This window comes from Camelus bactrianus, chromosome X (genome assembly GCF_048773025.1).
Source record: "Camelus bactrianus isolate YW-2024 breed Bactrian camel chromosome X, ASM4877302v1, whole genome shotgun sequence".
NCBI classification, from domain to species: domain Eukaryota; kingdom Metazoa; phylum Chordata; class Mammalia; order Artiodactyla; family Camelidae; genus Camelus; species Camelus bactrianus.
Window position 1 is genome coordinate 80,508,800 of NC_133575.1, and position 21,643 is coordinate 80,530,442.

Below are 21,643 nucleotides of genomic sequence, written 5' to 3' on the forward strand. Positions count from 1 at the left end.
AGGTTTTGATCCCAAGAGCATTCCCTAATAAAAGCCCTTCATGCTGAACTCTGAGTCTTCTCTCCAGGAAGCCAACCCACAACAGTTGGTACAAGAAGAGATTCAGAAAAGCATACACTGTGATGAAATTTTGGAGATGGATTCCCCTGCTGCCCAGCTGGCAATGAGGACCCCATCATTCGTGGTAGGTGGAATAGATAAGCACATGGAATAGGTGGCAGAGGAGTTGTTAGCGCTTTCACTGGTGGTGAACTGGAATAGCACTGGTGGCTTGTGGTAGACCTTTGAGAAATATGTGAGGACTATTAAATATAAGGAAGGCCAGAATATTGGGTGGCTCTTGCTAAGCTTGACTGACCTCTAGAAAAAATAATGAAAAGCTGATATTGAAATCAAGCTTCAAAGAAAGTTAAAATCCCAACCAAGACAAGTCTGCTTGATCAGTGCTCTGGTTAGCAAGAAATGTGACCCTGACACCTGGAATGGGGACATCTGGATTGATGTCCCTTATAATCTTAAATCCTCAGATTTCCCTGAACCTCTTGAGCATTCAGAATTATCCCACTCCTTCCTATTATGGGATAGTGCTTCACCTCACTTGAACATGCAGAATCCTTTCCTCTGTAAGATAATGTGTGTTTCCTGCAGAATCTGCCTCCACTTCCCATACCGACCACTGGGCCTATGTCTAGGGTTAAGTCAAAGCATAACTTCATTAGTGATGTGCTGGACCTCATAATAAAGGAAAAGGACTACCCAAAGAAGGAGCTGCAAGACCTAGCCAGCATGTTCTAGCAGGTGCTGAGGGAGTAAGCATGGGACTGAATTCTGAAGGCCTTGATCAGAGGAGCTTTAAAATATAATTGAATAAGGGAGAATTAATTGATTTGAGAGTTCTTTCCTAGATACAGGAGTTTTAAAAAAATTTAAAACTTTTTGTACAATTTTTAAAGTTGCATACCATTTACAGTTCTTACAAATTGTTGGCTATATTCCCTGTGATGTACGATACATCCTTGTAGCCTATCTTACACCCAATAGTTTGTACCTTCCATTCCCTTACCCCTAAATTGCCCCTCCTAATCCCTAGTGGTAACCACTACTTTGTTCTCTATATCTGTGAGTCTGCTTGTTTTTTGTTATAGTCACTAGTTTGTTGTATTTTTTAGATTCTACATATAAGTAATATCGTACAGTATTTGCCTTTCTCTATCTGACTTATTTCACTAAGCATAATGCCCTCCAAGTCCATCCATGTTGCTGCAAGTGGCAAAATTTTATTCTTTTTAATAACTGAGTAGTATTCCATCATATATATATATATATATATATATATATATATATATATATATATATATATATATATATATATATATATATATATATACACCACACCATGTACAGAATTTAACACCTTCAAAGTATGGAAAAAAACAATGGCCCACATAAAGTGAGGTATAAATGCCAGAAATGCCATAGCAAATTGTGGGAGAAGGGATTAAAGGCTCAGGAAAGTGAGGATGATAGAATAAATCTATTATAAGGCCACAAAACCCTTCAGAGGGCTATGTTCTGCAGGAAAATCCGAAGAGCACACCATTCACTAAAGCTATAAGGAAGGCACTGGTTAGAGGAGCACCAGCATCACTAAGAAGTTCAGTGGTGGCTTGCCTCTGCAGACCAGGGCTTAAAGTAGGAAAGAGTGTTATAGGCTAAGGATCACTGATTGAAATGGTGATGCCGCTGAAACAATAGAGACAGGATGACTGTACTTAATTCTCAAAAGTTAGGTGGATGCAAATACCACAATGCACCACAGTGTCAGAATAATAGGCAGGGAGGCCTGATCTGCAGAGAGTTGTGGAGAGGGTTAATAGAAGACAGTGCTCCTGGTGGATAGATGGTTAAGAGGTAGTTAATGGAATGTGGGTGGTCGATATTGCCTTAGGGAGAATAGGCATCCAACAATTTGTATTCAATCTATACAATAAAAAAATTCAAAGATGCTCAGGAGTCTGAGGAAAGGCACCTCAATGAGAAGTCACACTCCCTTGCTCAGCTTCTGGCCTTAAGTCAGTTTTTGATCCAGAGCACACCATTTGAAGGAGTGGGACATGCAAGAAGCAGGACCATAGAACACTAGTGTAGTAATGATTCCTCCAGTCCTTCCATTTACTAAGATAACTGTGTGCTGGGGAAAGAGGAATGTGCAAGCATCTTGAGGACTGATGACCCTGGTTGTGACTTGATACCCATACCCAGAGACCTAAAGTATCATCATGCCCCACCCTCTCCATTAGAATAGGGGCAGATGGGAGCCTGGAATTAAATGGGCTTCTGGTCTATGTTGGGTTTACAGTGACTCCACTGGGTCCACAGACCCACCCAATGGTTATTTTCCTGGTTTCTGAATGTATAATTGAAATAGATATTATGACAGTTGGTTTAAGCCCCATATTGGTTCCCTGTCATGTGGAGTCAGAGCTATTCGTAGATGAGGCCAGGTGGAAGCTTCAAAGTTGTCCTCCTCTTCCTCGGCGAAGATAATAAATGAAAACATATAGATAATATCTTGGAGGGGATGGCAGAGGTTAGTGCCATCTTTAAAGACGTAAAGCTTGCTGGGATGTGGTCTCCATCATATCTCCATTTAATCCACCAGTTTGGGCCCCTGCAAAACATAGACAGAGTATGGTAGATGACAGTAGACTACTGCAAACTCAACCAGTTAGTGACACAGTGAGTTGCCATGTCAGATACAATATCTTTGCTAGAGCAGAATGACATGACCTTAGGTACCTAGTAATCAGTTATTGATTTGGAAAAGTTTTTTTCCTATTCCTATCAGAATGGACCATCATTAAATGTTCACATTCCCATAGAATAACAATATACATTTATAGTTTTTCCTCAGGTTTCTACTAACTCTTCTGTCCTCTGTCATAATATAGTCTGACAAGAGCTGGACCATCTAAATATAATACTAGTCCACTATGTTGATGACATCATGCGAATTGGACCAAATGACTAAGAAGTAGATAGCATACTGGAGGCCTTGTTAAGACATGTACTCCTGAGGATGGGAGATAAATCCTACAAAGATCCAGGGGCTGGCTACATTAAGTGCAGTTTTTAGGGGTTGAATGATCTGGGGCATACCAGGAGATTCCCTCTAAAGTAAAAGACAAATTACTGTATTTGTCCTTCCCCACAAAGAAGGAAGCTCAATGTCTCATAGGTTTTTGGGGCGGATTCTGGAAGCAGCACATTTTTACATAGGGAATTACTGTTTTGACCCATATATTGGATGACACAAAAAGCTGCCAGCTTTGACTGGGACCTAGAGCCAAAGAAGGCCCTGTAGCAGATCTAGGCTGTGATTACAAGCAGTCCTGCCACTTGGTCCATGCAATAAATAGACCCTAAGTTATTAGAGGTATCTGTGTTTGCAGAAGATGCCATGTGGAGTTTTTGGTAAGCCTCAATGGGAAGGTCACAACTTAGTCCAGAACTTAAGTTCTGGAACAAAGCCATGCCACATGCAGTGGAGAATTACATACCTTTTAAAAACAGCTCCTGATAAGCTACTGATAGAGATGAAATGCCTGGCCATAGGACATGAAGTGAACATGCAAGTGACCAGGCAGCCAGAACTGCCCATAATGAGCCGAGTTCTGTCAGATCCACCGAGGTATAACAGTCGGCAAGCTCAGCAGCAAGATGGGAGTTTCAAGCACAGTGAGGACTGGAGGGTGTAAGCAACTGCACAATCAACTAGAACTGACCCTCCATGATACCACTGTTGCGCTAACACCTTTTACTTACCTTACAACTGTGACTTCATGGGGGAATCTTTTTTGGCAAGCTGACTGAGAAGGAAAGACCCAAGCATTATTTACAGATTGGTGGGCTTGATATGTGAGTATCAGCAAGTACAGTAACTCCAGCCTGAGAAAGCCACAGTGACCAAGAATGAGGGTCTGGGTCATACCATTAGGCAAACCACCAAGACCCTAAGAGTGATGGGGATCTATAATTGTTAGTGGAAGAGGGATATGATCATTTGCAACTTTGAGACCAGCCGCAGTGTTGGGAGCTATAGTTTGTCCTAAGTTTCCCCCAGGAAGAGAGACCCAACAGGCCCCTGGAAGAACTGATCCCAGAATTTACATAAAGTGAATCTGGGAGATACAAGGGGTGGACTGTGGTGGATGCTGCATTGCCCTGCTCAGAATTCCCTTTAGCAATAAGGGCCTTATTACTTCAATTGTTAGAAATATTGCCATCAGAAAGCCCTTAGCTGCCAGCCCTCTTCAGGCATTGCACCAGCTAAAAATTGTCTTGTTTAAGATCACACTCCATTCTCAGGGTCCTACATACAATACCTCATTGATGCTGTGTATAAAGGCCTGGCCCTCTTGCCCCTACTTCAGATAGCTTTGATGTTTCACTCTATCTTCAGAATTCCCTACAGGGTATGTCGAGGCATTCTATTGATAGTCTTGACTGGAATTTGATTTCTCTCTTTTCACTCCTGCTTCTTTCCTCCCTTTTCTTCCATAGGTGTTTATCCCAGAAGCATGCCCTATTAAACCTTCTATACTCCAATCTTTGTCTCAGAATCTGTTTCCTGGGGACTTAATCTGTGACAATGCTTTATACCTCTCTCTCTCTCCAAACGTCCCAAAATCAAGAGTAATATGAATTGTTTAATATTGTGAAATGTTCTCTAGCTTCCAATGTGGCACTGGTACAAATACTGCATTAATTTTTAAAAATTTTTTGTAACCACACACTAAAAAATAAATACAAGCGAGAAAATGTACACTACTGGGAAATGAAAGTTTGTTAAGCAAAAACCTATTGCATTCATGTATCTGAGAAGAAGGCTCTGACAATTTAGCTTGTTTTTTCCCTTCCCTAAGTGGTTCACTGCTAGAATCTTCCCTGCAGTCTGAAATAATGTCTGTCTTTTATGTCAGCAGTGACACAACCCACAAATCTTTATGGCATTTGGACATAGTCACCTTTTGCTTAGAGGGGACAGGGAAACAAATGTGGAGAAGCATTTTCCTGGAGCCTAAACAGTGTTAGTCAAAATGCAGATGTTTAGGATTATAAGTTGCACTGTGCTGACAATGAGCACCAGATCCCATGTGACACAGGTACCCATGTATTCTTTAATAAGTGTGTGTGTGTGTGTTTGTGTGTGTGTGTGTGTGTGTGTGTGTGTGTGTGTGTGTGTGTGTGTGTGTGTGTGTGTGTGTGACATGCAGGACCTTTCAAAGAATGGGGTTTAGGGGACCCTTGTGCCCAGTTCTAGGGGCAGCACTGAGTCTAGGATAGCAGTACATAACATTTCCATGTGGAAAGTGGTCTTATAGCTAATTCTCGGTCTGACTGTGGTCCCAGGTCCCCAGATTCTTACTCTAGTGTTGTTACAGCATACTCATGGCCCAGGGGTTGGTTTAAGGGTTTGGGTACAGTGGCCTTGCTGGGTCATGCACATATGAAGTATAATTTAACATCACTTTTTGAAGATAAAAATACAGTCCTTCTTCTTGGGGAAAAAGGCCCATTTCTGGGAAACACATGAACTACTTGGCCCTGAAGGGAGTGTGGTGTGGGAGAAAGAGTACAATCTGGAGTAGGGAATGGAGGAAAGTATTAACATTTCTTTTCCCTTTCTGTTTTTCATACATGAAGGAGCAGAATTGGGAGAGGAAGGGGATGAATCTGATTTAAACTCTTTGAATTTGAGATCCTTCTGGGACTTTCCAGTGGAGATGCTCTGTGTTCATTTGAAAAGTATGGATATAGAACACCGAAGAAAGGTCTGACTAAAGATATGTATTATAGATGATAACTGAAGCCAGGAAGTGAATCAGGTAGCCCCAGCGAGGGATACAGATTGAAAAACTGAAAACAGAATGCTGAGAAAACTCAATATGCGTGAGAGTTTGGCAAGGAGGAATGCAGAACTGAAACCAAGGGTACAGTCTTTCATCTATGTTACAATGCATATCGCTATATGTTCTTTTTTTCCCTTAAAAATCGTGGTAAAGTACACAAAACATTTACCATCTTCACCATTTTAAAGTACACAGTTCAATGACATTAAGTAATACACCTTTTTTGCATAGCCATCACCACTATCCATCTCTAGAATTCTTTCCATCTTCCCAAACTGAAATTCTGTACCCATTAAGCAATAACTCTCCATTATTTCCTCCTCCTGGCAACCACCATTCTACTTTCTGTCTCTATGAATTTGACCTCTTGAGGTACCTCATTTAAGTGGAACCATACAGCATTTGTCCTTTTATGACTGGCTTATTTCACTTACCATAATGTCCTTGTATTAATCTGCTTGGGCAGCTAGAACAAAATACTACAGACTGGGTGGCTTAAAAAACAGAAATTTATTTTCTGACAGTTCTGGAGCCTGGGAAGTCCAAGATTAGGTGCTGGTAAATTTAGTTTCTGTGAGTTTTCCTCCTAGCTTGTAGACAGCTGTCTTCTCACTATGACCTCACATGGCCTTTTCTTGGTGCATTTATGTGGAGAGAGGGAGTAAGTTTTCTGATTTCTCTTCTTATAAAGACACTAATCTTATAGGATCAGGGATAAGGATCCACCCTTAAAGACTCATTTAGTCTTAATTACTTCCTTAGAGGACCCATCTCCAAATACAACCATACAGGGGGTAAGGCCTTCAAGATATGAATGTTGGGGGGACACGTACATTCAGTCCATAATAGACCCCAAGTTATATGTACAGAATTGGAATCCTAGTCTATGTTCAGTTTCAGAACCTGGTTTTTAAAAATATAATTTTTGTAGTTATAGAATACCATAAGGCTTATAACAGCAACGACAAAAATCCACCAGAACTTTGCTTCATCCTTCCCCACCCCAGATTTCTGCTCCTCAGAGACAATCACTTTCAAATCTTTTAACTATTTCTTCTGGTATCACCTCCATATTTCTAAATAATCTGTGTATACTTTTATTTCTTGACTCTTAATTTTTACACATCAGTTATGACTTTCTACAGTGGAAGCATTCAGTTACCTTAAATTGCCCATCCCATATACAACCACACTTCTCCCACAGTCTCCCAATATATTGTTGTTATATCACTATATTGTATTAAATAAATATTCTATGTTTATATTATGGCTATGTAAATATTATTCACAGCTGAGCTGTGAGAAAGAGTAGTTGAGAACATAGACTCTGCCACTAGACAGCTTGGCTTCAAATCTTGGTTTTGTCACTTAATAACTATGTGATGTTGGGCAGATCTCTTCACTTCTTTCTGCTTCACTTTTCCCATTTTAGAATGAGAATGAAAATAGCACCTATTTTATTGTATTGCTGTGATGATTAAAAGATTAAGCACTCACAGTAGTATGTGGCACTTATTATGTATTGTTTTTATGCCTTGTATACATTTTTGTTTTTCCTTCAATTCTGTTTTTGCTTTATGTATTTTGGAGCTTTAGAATTAGGTGCAAATCTGTTTATAATTGTTATATCTTCTTGATGGATTGACCCTCTCATCATTATAAATGGCCCTTCTTTGTTTCTAATAACAATGCTTGTCTTAAGGCCTAATTTTTCTGGTACTAGTACAACCATTCCAAGTCCTTTTGTTACTATTTGCATGGTATATCTTTTTCCACCTTTTTGTTTACAACCTATTTGTATCACCGATTCTGAATATCTTTTGTAGACAGTATATTTTTGTGGATCATATTTTAAAAATTGATTCTGCCCATCTCTGCCTTTAAATTGAAGTGTTTCATCCATTTATATTTAATGCAATCACTGATAAGGTAGAATTTATATCTGCCACTTTGCTATTTGTTTTCTGTTTGTCTTATGTCTTTTTTGTTCTTCTATTCCTCCATTTTGCCTTTTTTATGTTAAATAGGTATTTACTAGTGTACCATTTTCATTCCCTTGTTATTTCTTTTACTATATTTAAAAATGGTTTTTTTTTTTTAGTGGTTACCCTGGGGATTACAATTAATAACTTATAAAAATCGAGTTCAGATCAATATCAGCTTAATTTCAAATCATTGCTCCTAATATCTTCATTCCTTTCCCACTCCTTTGCATTTCTATTATTATACAAATCACATCTTTATACATTATATGTACATCAACATGGATTTATTCATATTGTTTTATGAAGTTGTCTTTTAAATCAGATAGAAAAAAAGTAGAGTTACAACAAAATACATTTATACCGTCTTTCATGTTCACCTATGTAGCTGTTATATGTATTTTAACTTTTTGTTGAGTTGGACATTTTAGATAATATGTTATAGCAACCCTGGATACTCATCCTCCACCCAATGATTGTTGTTGTTTTCTGTCATTTGTTTACTATTTGTTGAGTTGGTGGGATTAATTCTGTGGAGTCTATTGCCCCCACCCCCAAATAGTGCACACCTCTGATGTCCCAGCTCAGATTTTTTCCCCTTATTTTTATTTTTTAGCCTGTCTTCTTAGGTTTTGACCCTGGGTTAGCATAAGTTACTTATTGGTCAAAGGTTGTGCTTAAACCTGATTAGATATTTACCCTTTATCATTGGATATGTGTGTAGCTTGGAGGCTGCTCTCACATTTCAGTGAGTTTACATATTTTGCCTCTCCGCCATTCAGCCAGGGACCATTAGCTTGGAGGTTCCTTTTCTGATTGCCCCTGAAAGAGTATAGCCTTGGGCATTCACACATTCTTTCAGACTGCCAAGGATGACTGTGATTTTATTTTTAATCTTGGCTTTCTAGGATTCGTCCCTGGGTCAGAGTAAGATGTGGGTCAGCCAGTGCTTGGTTAGAGGTTGTATTTAAGCTCCTTGTTCCAGTAAGGCTTTTGCCCTATGTTTATGGGTCTGATTGTGGCTTGGGGAATTCCTTTTCAAGGGGAAAAAAACACACACAATATAAGAGCTGTGAGTTAAGTTTCATTCAGGATTTTACTGAGGAATGTATCCCAGGAAACAGTATCTCAGTACCTCTGAGGGGAGTGCTCCAAAGGGGTAGGGGAGAAGCCATTATATATATGATTTTGCCTAGGTAATATATGTAGTTAAGCATACATCTCAGTAAATGTTACTGCTAATCATGAAGAACAGAATCTCACGTAGTGATTTTAGTACTTTTTTGTGTATGGGAAGATGCAAGAATCTGGATTCATTAAAAATTTTCCCGAGATGTACCTAGCTATCAAAGGGCTGTTTTTCCAAAGCACAGGGTGCCTCATTCTGTTTTCCATCCTGAATTCCTTTCAGGGTATACTGCCGGTCAGCCACTGCACTGGCTTATGACTTAATCCTTGTAGAAACAGATGATGAACAGCATTTTTTTGTTTTACACCCTTCAAGTCTGTTTCATGCCTTTCTCTGATTCTCCTAAGTGGATTCAGCCTAGCATATGCACACGGTCTTCCTGACCCTCACAATTGTATATGATCCCAGGAGGGCTCTTATTGGTTGTCTCTTTCCCTGGTTCTCTTCAGTAAACTTGTGACTATTCTGGCATTTTTCTTGTGTTAGTGCTACCAGCCTCATCTTAATTATTCTCGAGCAAGATCTGCATTGTTTTTGACAATGCCTGTAGGCATGGAATTTTCTACTACCTTTTCCAGATTAAGTCAGTTCCTTCAGGCAGAGCCGCGGAGTTCTTCATCCTTATGTCCTGCCTTTTCTCCTGGAAAGAGCCTGGACCACTGCACCAGAGCTGAAGACAGGGACCTGCTTTTACCTGAGCGATATTCCTGCCTTGTGAGATGGTGCTAGGCAAGGGTGGCAGCTCCTGATCTTCTTGGCTTGCCCCTCCTGGGATAGAAAAAATATTTGAGGAAATAATTGTTTAAAATTTCCCAGATTTGTTGAACATCATAAATTTACAGATTGAAGAAGCTTAATTAATCCCAAGCAGGATGAATTCAAAGAAAATCATGCCTAGACACTTTTTTTTTATCAATCTGATGAAGACCAAAAGTAAAGAAAACCACCTTGAAATAGAGGAAAATAACACATCATCTGTAGGGGAACAACAATTTGAAAGATCACAGTTTTCTTATCACAAACAATGAAGGCCAAAAGACAGTGGAACAATATCTTTAAAGTGTTGAAACAAAAGATTTGCCAACCCACAATTCCATATCCAGCAAAAATATCCGTCAGGAATGGAAATGAAATAAAGATGTTCTTAGATGAAGGAACACCAAGAGAATTTTTGCCAGCAGATATGCTTTACAAGAAATGTTAAATGGCACCAAAGGGAAATGTGGAATTCAGGAATGAAGGAGAAGCAATAGAAATGGTAAATATTTGGGTAAATATAGAAGACATTCTCTTCTGTTCTTTAAACAACAACATTGTATTGGTTCCCTATTGCTGTTGTGAAATATTACCACAAACTCAATGGCTTAAAACAAGACAAATTTATTATCTTATAGTTCTAGAGGTCAGAAGTCTAAAATAGGTTGACAGAGCTGTGTTCCCTCTGGATGCTCTAGAGGAATATCTGTTTCATTGACTTTTCTAGTTTCTAGAGGCTGCTTGCCTTCCTTGGCCCATCACCTCACATCACTCTGACCTCTGATTCTATCATAGCATCTTCTTTGACTCTTCTGCCTCTCTCTTTCCTTTTGTTAGATCAGCATCAATGTTACGGAGGCTTTGCATGTGCTCAGCAATATGGACTTCCACTCATCAAGGCTGATCTTGTACTAACACTGCTGAATGCCCAACCTGACAACAAAATGAGGATGAACAATTCCAATGCAATAAGGTATTATTTCCTGGGGTACCAGTCAGCCTCATGGTGGTAGGGTTATTATATGGGACACCTTTCATTATGGTGAAAAAAGAAAATTTTCTTCATGGAAATAAATATACATTCAAGACACATTTGCTCTCTTTGCTCATAATAATTCTGCCAGTGCCACCATCCATGGACTTCCAGAATGTCTTAATTATCATCAGGGTACCCAAACAACATTGTCTGTGACCAAGGAACTCACTTAATGATAGATGAATTACAATAATGGAGTCATATCCCCAAATTCACTAGTCTTTATCACTTACTCCATCATGCAGAGACAGCTTGCCTGATAGAAAAGTGAATGGCTTACTTAAGGCTTAGTTATAAGATGAGCTGTTGCAAGTTGTCAGTGTTGTACTACAAAACTACAACAGCTAATTTCAAACCAGAGATCAATATATGGTGCTATTTCTTTCATGGTGAGAATACATAGTCTGGGAATGAAAGGGTGGAAGAAGGAGTGGTCCCTCTCAGTATTACACCAATTAGCCCAATAAAGACTTGTTTTTTCTCTCTCCACAACCTTGGGCTCAGCAGGTTTGGAGGTTTATTTTTTAAAGGAATAAATGCTTCTACCAAGGAATAAAGCCATGTTTCCATTAAATTGAAAATGAAACTGCCCCTGACAATTTTGGTCTCCTCATGCTATTGAACTGATAGGTAGAGACAGGGGTTATTGTACTGGCTAGAGTAATTGAATTCTATTATCAAGGGGAAACAGGGTTACTGCTATACAATGAGAACAAGGAGAAGGATGCTCGGAGACCAAGGATAGTCACTGAGACACCTCAATACTCATGGTCAATGGGAAAGTGCAGAAATCTCATAAAGACAGTATTGAGTTAGGATCACTACATCAGGGAAAGAACTTTGACCAGCTAAAGGGAATATGAAATGAGTGGTGGAAGAATGAAGTTATGATTATTGATTTTGGCCTCATGACCAGCTACAGAGGGAAATTGTGGTAGCTAGATGTATCTTTGTTGATAATTTATTATTTTTCTCTTCGTTTCTCTAATATATAAAAAATACTGGAGATGGTTGTAGTAAATTAGGTTTCACGTAGAGAGTATGAATTAGTATTACTCTATGACAGTACAGTGGCTGATGGGACTTTTTGTCCTTGCTTCCTTGTTGGAGATGAGAGTTTCTTCATTGAAATAAAGACAAGAATGGATGCTGAGTGGTAAGCGTACAACCAAGTATAGCCCTGTGGGGCTTTCCTGGGACAGAGCCCCCATCCCGTGTCTTCTGCCTGTTTCTTGTTTGCAGAAAACATTTAGTCTCCTAGACCTTTCTCGAGTTCCAAAGAATAAATTTAATCAGAGAAGTGAGAAAACACAGAAACAAAGGAAAATAGTCAAGCAAGACAAAATAATAATAGTTTAGCCATTAGACAAAGTCAAGGACCTTTAGCTCCTCCTAAAGGGCTATAGATAATATTCTGAGCCATATCCTTTGAGCTGTTTTGCAGATACTGAACCCCCCTTCCCCAGGTGGAAGAGGTTAACTGTATGCTGACCATATGCACATAGACCCCAGACTAGTTAGAACCAGAAGGTTGATGATATTGACTCCCAAGTACCTCACCACAAGCCAATAAGAGGAATATCCATGAGCTGATCATATACCCTACAACCATTTCCTTCACCTTGTGTTTAAAAACTTTTCCCTGGAAGCCACTGGGGAGTTTGTGGTCTTTTTAGCATTAGCCACTCATACTCCTTGCTTGGTGCCCTGCAATAATAAATGCTGCAGTTTCCTTCACCACAACCCAGTGTCAGTAGATTGGCTTTACCACATGAGGACAAGTGGACCCAAGTTTGATTTTTTGGAGATCCAGATGGGATGGAATTCCAAAGTAAGCGTCTTGCCCAGGGCACATTGGCCCCTGGCCAGTGGTGGCTCTTGGATCCTGTCCAGCAGCTGCTTGACTACCTTTGTCTCAGGGACAGTCCTGAGTGCTTGCCACTGACCAGGTGTTGCTGGCCCATGGTGCTTTCAGTTCTGTGGTGAAGGAAACAGGCTCTTATTGATCTGTTGGTCTGTTTCTGCTGATATGCCCTCTTGATCAATAAACCTTGTTCTGCAATCGGGAGGTATTTGGGAGTTGATGAGCTGGATGCAATGGGGTGAGTCTCATTGGTGTGTACAACTGAAAACGCTCTTCCTCTCTGGAATAAGCCCATTTGTTTTTTTATTTGTGTAGGGTACCCTGTTGGAGAGGGGAATAGTTGTTGTATTTTTATCTGATTTGTGAACCAGTTTGTTGTTTCTTTGGGTGCCAGTGTTTGGTTTTGGGGGTGCCATTTTTGTTTTGTCTCTCTGTTTTTAAGGGAAAGGAAACATTTTATCTATTCCTAAGGAGAGCCTTCTGGGGCACATTTTGGAAAAATTGTCTGATTATAGCAATGAACTAGGACTAAGGAAAAAATGATTTTTTTTACACTGTGTGGCCACAATATTCTTTAGACTCTGGAGAAAATTGGTTAAGATGAAACTCTTTTGAAATTCCCAAACTGGTTCTTTTTACATATGCAGTTAGAGAAAGCTAGTTTGATAAAATACGCTTTGCAGAATTTTAACCTTGAGAGAACAAAAATATTTTGCTCCACCTCCTGATCCATTTCCTGCCCTCTTTGATCCTATTCTATGCCTTAGGAGGGTGATCCTTATAGATTGTATCCCTCAGTCTCTCTTTCTGGTTGGAGTCTCTTTGGGTTTGGCCAATGAAGTGCACTGACAGAACTTTGGAGGGCATGTGAAGAGAGAGAAAAGACAAGGTATTTCTTCCTTGCTCCCTCCCTGATCTGGGCTGTGTTTTATTAACAATGACTGCCAATAAATTTATCTGTTGTCATAGGCCAAGGCTTCATCTCCTGCCAGAAGGTGCCTCCTCTATATCTTTAGCTCTCTCTAGGATCCTGTTTTTTTTTTTTTTTTCAAGGCTCTTGCCTTTTTAGGAATAGGATAGCCACTTCCTGCTATTGCTAGTCTCTGGGTACCGTAGAGTCCCTTATTTGTTCTCTTAACCTGCGTACACCTCTTTGAGTAGTCCCTACATTCAAGTCTCTTGAACCAGCTGAGCTGGATTCTTTTTCCTGCTGGGACTATGTGCTGATAAAGATGTGCTGATGTAAAGCTTAGGTCTGTTGTAGTTATTTTGGTTCCACCAGATTGGCCAGCCCAAGGATGAAGCTTATATGTAACAAAGGGCGTGGCAGAGAGTCTTAATCAAATTGTACTTGAAGCCAGATATCTTCTGGATACAACTTATTGAAGTAAGGATAGGTAGATACTTCTTTAATATGATTAAAAATATACAAATTTCTAACAAGAGGTCCTTCATGCTTGAGGAATAAACATGAAAGTATTCTCATAAAAATCAGGAAGAAGACAAGGATGTTAATTTTTACACAACTATTTAACATTGTTCTGTAAATACTAGTTAATACAATCATCTAAGAGAAAGAAATGTGATATTACTATTGGAAAGGAGGTAAGATTATCATTACTGCAAATGAAACAAATCTGAGAGAATCAACTAAAAACTATTTCAAACTTTAGGAACTCCATAAAAAGGCTCAATATGCAAAGCCCAATCACTTTCATATATAAAAATAATAATCTGAAAGTATAAGGTAAAGAGTCAATTTCTAATAATCATGAGAAAAGGTAAGTGACTTACAAATAAACTTTAAAAATATGCAAGATATATTGATTCATTCAACAAGTATTTATCGATAACCTACAGTGTGCCAAGCAATGTTTTAGGAGTTATATATTTTAACTTAGAAATTCTGCTGGAAAAATAAATGAAGACAAATAACTAGAAAAACTGGTTTCTTGGGTAGAAAAAATATTCTTTTTTCCCCAGCTTTATTGAGATATAGCTGGCATATAATATTGTGTAAGTTTAGGGTGTGCAATATGATGATTTGATACATCTATATATCTCAATAAGATTTGTTAACACATACATCATAATTACCATTTTTTGTAGTTGTGCTGAGAACATTTAAGATCTACTCTCTTAGCACCTTTCAAGTATACACAACAGTGCTGTTACCTATAGTCACCATGCTCTTCATTAGAGTCCCAGAACTTATACATCTTATAAATGGAAGTTTGTACACCTTGACCAACATTTCCCCCTCTGCCAGGCCTTGGCAAGCACCATTCTATTCTTTGTTTCTATAAGTTTGCTTTTTCAGATTCCACATATAAGTGATATCATACAGTATGTGTCTTTCTCTAACTTATTTTAGTTAACATAATGCCTTCAAGATCCATCTATGTTGCCATGAATGGCAAGATTTTCTTCTTTTTATGGCTGACTAATATTCATTATATATATCAAAGGTAAGCTACTTAAGAATAAACTTAACAAATAATCTTCAAGAGATATTTATTTATTCAACAGGTTTTTATTGATAACCTACAGGGTGCCATATATACATGGCACTTGCTTTTAATCCATTCATTCAACAGTGGACACTTTGGTTGTTTCCATGTCTTCACTATTGTGATTAATGTTGCAAAGAACATGGGGGTACAGATATCTCTTAGAGATAGTGATTACATTTTCTTTGGGTATATACCCAGGAGTGGAATTGCTAGGTCATATAGTAGTTCCATTTTTAAAGAAACCTCCATATTGTTTTCCATAGTGGCTGCACCAATTTACATTCCCACCAAGAGTGTACAAGGGTTCTTTTCCTCCACATCCTCTCCAGCACCTTTCCTCTATTGTCTTTTTGGTAATAGCCATTCTAACTGGTGTGAAGTGTTAACATATTCTTATAAAGATGCCAATTATCCCTCAGTTGACCTAAGAATTAACTATAATCCAAATTGAAATAAAAATAGGATTTTTTTAAGGGCATTTAACAAAATAATACATTTTATCTCTAAATAAACACATGGGAAGACATTATGAAAAAAGAAGAGTAATTAGAGAGGCCTTACTCTTCCAGATATTAAAACATATTATAAAGATAATATAATTAAAACAGTTTGGTACATAAAAAAGAAAAAATAACAGATTAAAGGAATATAATAGAGAATCAAAAAACAGATCCAAATATATATGGATATTTTGTTTATGATAAAGGTGGCACTTAAATTCAGTGAGCTAGAGAGAGATTATTTGATAATTAACATTAGGACAATTTGCTAACTGTTTGGAAAAAAAAATCCGTATACTCAATAAAGCTGGAAAAATATATTCATAGTAACACTGAGATGTTATTTGCTTTTTTCACTATGTTGACATTTATACAAATGGTGTAAAAGCAATGGTGGATCAGACTTCTGGCTTACTGATAACAAAGGCAATGCCACCAAAAAAAAAATTCTATATGGACCAAAGTTTAAATATTAAAAACATACACATAAAAATTAGAAGAAAATACAGGCCTTCCTAAGCAGGACACAAATCCCCAAAATGTAAAGAAATAATTGATAAATTTTGTATCATAAAGATTTAAAAATTCTATATAGCAGAAGTCCAAAGAAAATTATAAACTGGGAAAATATTTATAACACTTATGACAATCAAAGAGCTCATTTACTTATAGAAAGTTTTTATGTATTAATAAGAAAAAGATGAAAAGCCTAATGGGAAAATGGGGAAAAGCAGATCATAGAAAGAGAAATATGAATGGTTAAACCTATGGGAAGATGTTTAATCTCATTTATAATTAAAAAAAATTGACTAACCAAGGAGGTGAAACACTTATACATGGAGAACTATACAACACTGATTAAAGAATTTAAAGAAGACTTTAAAAAATGGAAAGATATCCCATGCTCCTGGATTGGAAGAATCAATATTGTTAAAATGGTCATACTGCCCAAGGCAATCTACAGATTTAATGCAATCCCTATCAAATTACTCAGGACATATTTCACAGAACTAGAACAAATCATAATAAAATTTATATGGAATCACAAAAGACCCAGAATTGCCAAAGCATTACTGAAGAAAAAGAAAGAAGCTGGAGGAATAACCCTCCCAGACTTCAGACAATACTGCAGAGCTACAGTAATCAAAACAGCATAGTATTGGTACAAAAACAGGCATATGGACCAATGGTACAGAACAGAGAGCCCAGAAATGAACCCACAAACTTTTGGTCAATTAATCTTTGACAAAGGATGCAAGAACATACGATGGAACAGACAGTCTCTTCAGCAAATGGTGTTGGGAAAACTGGACAGCAGCATGTAAAGCAATGAAGCTAAAACACTCCCTTACACCATACATGAAAATAAACTCAAAATGGATCAAAGACTTAAACATAAGACAAGATACAATAAACCTCCTGGAAGAAAACATAGGCAAAACATTATCTCACATACATCTCAGCCACGCTCTCCTAGGGCAGTCTACCCAAGCAATAGAAATAAAAGCAAGAATAAACAAATGGGACCTAATTAAACTTACAAGCTTCTGCACAGCAAAGGCAACCATAAGCAAAACAAAATGACAACCTATGAAATGGGAGAAAATTTTTGCAAAAGATGAAACTGACAAAGGCTTGATCTCCAGAATATATGAGCAGCTCATATGACTTAATAAGAAAAAAACAAACAACCCAATCCAAAAATGGGCAGAAGACCTAAACAAGCAATTCTCCAAGGAAGACATGCAAATGATCAATAGGCACATGAAAAAATGCTCAATATTACTAATTGTTAGAGAAATGCAAATCAAAACTACAATGAGGTATCACCTCATACCAGTCAGAATGGCCATCATTCAAAAGTCCACAAATGACAAAAGCTGAGGAGGCTGTGGAGAAAAGGGAATCCTCCTACACTGCTGGTGGGAATGCAGTTTGGTGCAGCCATTATGGAAAACAGTATGGAGATTCCTCAAAAGACTAGGAATAGACTTACCATATGACCCAGTAATCCCGCTCCTGGGCATCTATCCGGAAGGAACCCTACTTCAGGATGACACCTGCACCCCAATGTTCATAGCAGCACTATTTACAATAGCCAAGACATGGAAACAGCCTAAATGTCCGTCGACAGATGATGGATAAAGAAGCTGTGGTATATTTATACAATGGAATACTACTCAGCCATAAAAACCGACAACATAATACCATTTGCAGCAACATGGATGCTCCTGGAGAATGTCATTCTAAGTGAAGTAAGCCAGAAAGAGAAAGAAGAATACCATATGAGATCACTCATATGTGGAATCTAAAATAAATGAACATAAATACAAAACAGAAATAGACTCATAGACATAAAATACAAACTTGTGGTTGCCAAAGGGGAGGGGGGCGGGAAGGGACAGACTGGGAGCTCGAAATTTGTAGATACTGACAGGTATATATAGAATAGATAAACAAGATTATACTGTATAGCACAGAGAAACGTATACAAGATCTTGTGGTAGCTCACAGTGAAAACGTATGTGACAATGAATATATGTATGTTCATGTATAACTGAAAAATTGTGCTGTACACTGGAAATTGACACAACATTGTAAACTGATTACAACTCAATAAAATAAGAGTAAAAAAATTGAAAAATTTTGGAATATATATATATATATATAAACTTGAGATGAAAATTGGCAACATGGATAAAATTTAAAATGAACATCCACTTTGACCCAGTGATTTCATGATTTCATTTCTAGGAATTTATCCTAAGAAATAATGCCACAATTATCAAAATATATATGTACAAAGGTCTCCATTGTAGCATTTTTGTAATAGACAAAGATTGGGAAGAGGCTAAATATCAATTAGTAAGAGATTGGTTAAATTTTGTTAAATCCACACTACAGAATAGTATTGTAGCTGATACAATGATGTACATGGCATATTAGGTGAAAAAATAGTTTGCAGAATAGTTTGCATTGTATGATCTCAAATTACTTTAAAAAGATATATATATATACACACACTTATGTATGATGTATCTACATTATTTTTGGTTTGGGATATATAAAACAGCAACAAAACCTGAAAGAGTCAATTGAAAAGTTACCAGTGGTTTTCACAGGATTTAACCTAGGATTGAGGTAGATGGCTTATCATAGTGGTTATCAGAATGGTGGAGAAGTTGAGACATTTTTGTTTTCTGTTTCCCTCTTTTCCTAGTTAACACCTGCTTTTCTTAATCTCAGCTCAAAATTTCATTCCTTTTCTCCCTCAAGAAAGCCTTTGCTGATCCAGACTCTGCCATTTCTTTTACTGTATTAACGGTGTCCTTTCCTTTAAAGTGTTTTTCTCACTTTGTATGTATATCTGATTTTTCCATTAAGGTCTTGTTTCCAGTATGAGAACAGAGTTAGTATCTGTTTTTGCTCATCAACATATTCCCAGTAAGCACAGCACTTTGGCAACTCTCCCTTGTTCTTTCCCTCTCCCAATATTATAATGTGGACAATTAAATTTTTCTGTCTTACATAAAGGATTATTATAAGTGTGGCTTTTTAACCATTCACTCACTCTGAAGACACACAAACACAGATAAAGAAAAACACAACAGAAACAAACAGCAAACATCATATTATGTGATGAATATTAAAGGCATTCTCATTTACTTCAAGAACAAGATCAGGAGGCTCTCAGTTATCACTATTATTCAACATAGTTCTGGAGGTTGATGCAGTACATCCAAAAAATGAAAGAATAAAAGATATAAATATTCGAAAAGACAAAATTTAAAAATCATCATTTTCAGATGATTATGCATGCATACCTAGAAAAACCAAAGCTATAACTGAAAAACTATAGGCATACCTCAGTGATATTGTGTGTTCGGTTCCAGAGCACCACAATAAAGTGAATGTCACAATAAAGTTAGTAACACGAATTTTGTGGTTCCCCAGTGATTATAAAAGTTATGTTTACACTATACTGTAGTCTATTAAGTGTGAAATAGCATTATGTCTAAAAATAATGCATCCCTTAATTAAAAATATTTTATTGCTAAAAAATGGTAACTATCATTTGAGCCTTCAGCAAGTCGTAATCTTTTTGCAAAAGTAACATCAAAGATCACTGATCACAGATCACCATAAAAATATAATAATAATGAAAAGTTTGAAATATTGTAAGATTTACCAAACTGTGACACAAAGACACCAAGTGAGCAAAATGCTGTTGGAAAAATGGCATCAGTAGACTTTTTTGATGAAGGGTTGTCACAGACCTTCAATTTGTAAAAAAGAAAAAAAGCAATATCTGCAAAGTGCAATAAAGTGAAGTGCAATATAATGAGGTATGTCTGCAAAATGTCACTAAAAGTAAGTATATCATAATTAATTCTTTCTTTAGACAGGCAATAACCTGGTAGAAAATATAATCATAAAAGGAATATCATCCCCCAAAGCAACAAAACAATAAAATACCTAGGAATAAACTTAACAAGTAATGAGTATGTTCTATCTAAAGAAACATAAAATTTATTGAAGATCATAAAAGTTGACATAAAGAGAAAGACCCAATTTTTAAAGATGTCAGGTCTCAAATTAAAGTGCAGAATCACTGCACTTTATATCACTTAGTGTCAACCTTTTTGTTCTGTATTGTTGTTAACTTAGAACTTGATACATATGCATACAACACTTCGTATTTGCATGAAGAAAGGGGGAAACTGTTAAAAGTGGTTGGTGGGGGAACAGGCATTTCAGGGAACTTTCACGTTGTAATTTATACATTTCTGTGTTGTTTGCACATTTGGAAAAATAAACAATGTGTATAATACGTGAGCGAGAAACAGTGGCAGATATTGATTTCTACTGAAGGGGTGTATCTTTTTTTCTAGGTGAGTAGTTCTTAGTAACTTTAAGTCATAGATACCTGTGAGAATCTGAACAGATCTATGACCCTTCTTCCCACTAAAATGAACATATGCATGCACATGACTTTGATATAATTTTAGGTAGAACACAGAGGTGGCCAGCTGAGACCGCCTTCTCTAGGTTAATCACATGGTCAGTGGGGAGACTCCCTCGGGCCCAGGCATACAGTTGGCTAGGGGGACACCAAGGTGGATGTGGGCTGTGGGCAGTAACCCTGAAGCAAGGCTAGTTTCTCCCTGGGTGCCCTGAGGTGAGGAGACCAGAGGTGAGAGGCCAGCAGGCTGTACCTCTCAGGCCAGGTGGTAGCAGCAGACAGTGTCAGGAACAAGGTGAACTCAGCCACCATGAATAAGGGCAGGGCGAGCAGGCCTGGGAGTTTCCCCCAGCAATCTTTGTGGAAACCCCGCAGCTGCAAGGGTAAGTGGGAACAGCAATCCCTTCTCTGGACCCCCAAGTTACCTCTGTGGGAGTCGGAGGGAGGGAGGGAGGGAAGGAAGAGGGGTAGAAGCCAAAGGCATTTACTCAGGTTGGTCATCTGAGTAAAGGTGGCATTTACCACCTTGGTCACCTGTCCATGTATATTTTTGGAGTGAGCAAGAGAGTCAGGTGCCAGAATGCAGCAGATGAGAGACTCTGGAAAATAAGAGAGGGAGGAGGGCGGCACCTCCTTCCTTCCCCTTTTGACAAGGCGAGGAGGATCAGACTATTTCTGCATCCTTACACCCTCAACTGCCTCAGCCTTAGTAGACTAAAAGCTAATCTGGGGCAGGTGTTCAGAACAGCCATTGAATCACAAGAAAGTAATGGAAATAAAAGCAAAAAACAAACAAATAGGATCCAATTAAAATTAAAAGCTTTTGCACAGCTAAGGATACCATCAACGAAGCGAAAAGACAACCTACAGAATGGGAGAAATATTTGCAAATGATGTGACCAACAAGGGACTAATTTCCAAAATATAC

The 21,643-nt window shown here is 37.9% G+C and overlaps 1 protein-coding gene across 7 annotated transcripts in view; it reads left to right on the plus strand.

Moving 5' to 3' along the window:
* The window catches only part of ARMCX1 (armadillo repeat containing X-linked 1), a 57,054-nt gene that overhangs the window by 11,859 nt on the left and 23,552 nt on the right, over positions 1-21,643 (plus strand). For 5 of the 7 annotated variants that reach the window (XM_074359762.1, XM_074359760.1, XM_074359761.1 and 2 more), the window contains 2 exons: positions 3-184; positions 10,677-10,812. The gene's annotated coding sequence lies outside the window, so the exon portion shown is untranslated. The remainder of the gene's footprint in view (positions 1-2; positions 185-10,676; positions 10,813-21,643) is intronic. The other 2 variants (XM_074359765.1, XM_074359764.1) reach the window with 1 other exon arrangement.